Source organism: Dipodomys ordii, unplaced genomic scaffold (genome assembly GCF_000151885.1).
Source record: "Dipodomys ordii isolate 6190 unplaced genomic scaffold, Dord_2.0 Scaffold99, whole genome shotgun sequence".
Classification (NCBI taxonomy): Eukaryota; Metazoa; Chordata; class Mammalia; order Rodentia; family Heteromyidae; genus Dipodomys; species Dipodomys ordii.
Window position 1 is genome coordinate 3,569,983 of NW_012267315.1, and position 3,277 is coordinate 3,573,259.

Below are 3,277 nucleotides of genomic sequence, written 5' to 3' on the forward strand. Positions count from 1 at the left end.
TGGTGCGCTGAGCACAGAGGGCATGCACCCCATTTTTTCTCCACCTTAAAGACAGATGCCTCTCTATCTCCATTTAACAAAAGTCCTTGGAAAGATGTAAGGGAAGTACCTGCCACCGCGCCATGAGTTCCTAAGGTCTGAGGGCCAGTAATGGGGCAGAGAAGCCAGGCATGGCCATCATAGAATCTGGGGTATCCTGTCTGCAGAGATTTCTACCTAGATGAAAGTTCTCTCTTTGATCTGAGCAGCTACCCTCCCTGATTTTTTTCTTCTTTGGGGGAATTTAGGATTGGAGATGGGGCTGTGTGACCAATTTTCTTTCCTTCCCTCTACCCAGTATCTCCCAACTTATGACTCAGACAAATGCAGGCTGATCCCATGCCAGCCCCCCCCCCAGGAGCAGGCCTCTGTGAATGCCAGCATCCTGGCCCCAGGCCACCTGTGCTCTTATGGGCTGAGGGGAAGCTCAGCAGCTTCTCTCTGCAGATGACATCTATCGATTATTAATGTCAGCCATAGGTGTACATTTTATCTATGATTAGCCACAGAAATAGACAGTACAGTGCCTGACTTAGCACAGGGCCCAGCTCAGAGGCAACACCCAATACATTTTACCATTTTTTTCCTCTCATGGATTTCTATATATTGAGGTGGTTTTAAAACAGGGTCCCCAAAGTCTCTGAAACTCCTGGTACAGCTGAACAGTGCCTAGGCTCCTGCCTCTTAACTTCAGATGGGTTTGTGACTGCTTCTACCAAACCACAGAGGGAATGAAGTGGTAACCTGCCACGGGTCAGGAGAAACCTCATAGGTATTGCTGCCCTCTAGTGGATCTTGAGACAGAGTCCAGGCGAGGAGTCCACCATACCCAAAGCCACCATATCTGGAAGGCCATGCGATGATACTCCAGGTGTCCTAAGGATCCTGGCTTCCCTTTAGTCAGCCCTGTGTCCCTAGAGCATAGCCTCACCTTTCTAGGGGGGCTGGGGATGAGCCCCGTGACTTTACTGGTCATTCAGAGCCAGTAGCCTCATGTCTTTTCCCAGGGGAAAACCACATTAAGGACCTGCTCTCTGTCTTACAAGCTTCCTGCCCCCACAGCACCCTGCTTCCTGAAATGTCTAGGCCTGGGAGGATGGTTTGTGTAGAGCACTCCTTCATGCATCTCCATTTCCAGACTCCTCACGCTCTACACATTGTTGTTGCTCACTGCTGAGGTCCAGTCACAGCCCAGGGTTCAGACATCACTGGGAAGTGAATGAGCCCATCCCCCACAAGCTCCCAGATGGGTGTCACACAAGGTGCAGGTGAAGAGATGCAAACAGGCATTAATGCAGAGTTAAGAGTACAGGCCGTCAGAGGCCCATGGGGGCCTTGTGGCTGCCTAGCCCTGCCTGGGGTTGTAGAATCTCCAGTGAGGCTCAAGTAGAGCCTGGCTCTCCTATCACTCAGGTTGGAAGAAGTTCACAACCATCACCACACTTCAGGGTTCTTTTCTCCCTAATAGATGTACACCATCCATGGGGATATGTGAGGGGGGATGAGGTATTAGGTCCTTGGCAGACTGCTTGGCCCTCAAAGCACATGAGAGAAGGCACAAAGGTTGCATTCTCTGTTCTGGGGGAGGAGGTCTCAGGACTCTTCCTCTGGACAAATCCAGCCACCTCCCCTGGGCTAGTTGCATCCCTCTCTATTTGCCTTAGTTCTTGCCAAAATATCCAAAGTGAAGTAATTGCCAGCCATTGCAATGACCATTCTACCAAATTTTAGTGTTATCCTAACCCTACAGATGCTGCCATGAGATAAGATGAATTGGTGGGAGGAGGGTGCTTTGGGCTCACAGAGATGATGGAATGTGTCTGAGGAGGCCATGCTGCCAAGGGGCAGCCCTCACCCCCACAATCTAGAAAGGGTTAAAATGCTGAAATATCACATATAAAAATGACCATGACAAGAAGAGAATCCTTCAGCCTAGCATCATGTGACTCACACCTATAATCCTACCTACTCAGGAGGCTGAGATATGGGAGAATCACAACTCGAGGCCAATTTAGGCAGAAAAATAGGTTAGACTCTATCTCTAACCAGTGAAAAAATCCAAGGCTGGAGATGTGGTTCATGTTGTAGAGCACTAGCCTATCAAAAAATCAAGCAAGCACAAACCCTAATTTCAAATACTTACATTACAGGTAAAGGGAAAGACAGAAACAGGATGAGAGAGAGACAGAGACAGAGACAGACAGACAGAAAGAGACTCTATCAAGATAGCACTCAAACCAACAAAACTAAACCACAAATGCAGTACTGTACTTAACCATCTCCTAACCTGTGTGAGTCCTACCAAATTTGTAACCCTTCCTAGTTTGAGCTTTATCCTGCACCTAACCATAAAGACCACCAGATGGAAGCATTCACCTGCTGATGATCAACACTGCTCCTGGACTTTAGAGTTCTGGTCATCTTATGTATTCAGAAAGGTAGCTCTGGGAAGGAACTTAGTGTCTACCTGGAAGGATGAAGCTCTGGAGAGCTCCATATTCCTGTCTCTGCTCTCAGTGTTCTGGGATATCTATAAACAGTACAAAATAACGGAACAGTACAAATGACAGTAAATCTATACTCTCCAGTTATTGCAGCTTCCTCTACGTCTCTCACCTTAAGCAGGAAGACTCTAAACTGGAGTTCCCCCTGAAAGGAGAGACGGTCCTACCTAGAACTGGCAGAGATTGTAGAGAAACTAGGACTTGCTCAAAGTAGATTAGGTGAACCTGCGTGACCCCTGTGGACAAGCCTGGCTTCTGCTGTGTCTGCTATGCTTTCCTCCCTCCTTCTTTTCTCTCTGCTGTCTTGTTCATCCTTCTCTTTCTAGGTTGCCTAACTCCTTCTTCATGGTGTTCTCTAGAGGCCAGAGGCAAAAGTGTCAAGGAAAATCTGTATTCTTCATTCAGTGATGTGACTGAAGACAAGACCCATTTGAGCCCTGATTTGATAGACCAGCCCCTGACCACCACCCACTGCCTACGTTCTGATTCAGAGAACTTCATATCCCCCTGTTAAATTTGACTATAACCACCATTGCCATCATTATTACCATCACCATTATTTCCACCATCTCCATCACTATCACAGCCATGACCTTAATCACCATCATCGCCATCTTAATCACAATCACCATCAGCATCATCACCATCGTGACCACTTGTCAGGCAAAGTGATGAAGTTCCTAGCAATTGGAAGAAGGGTTGGCAAACTCAGGCAGTGGGCACCAAGATGTGGG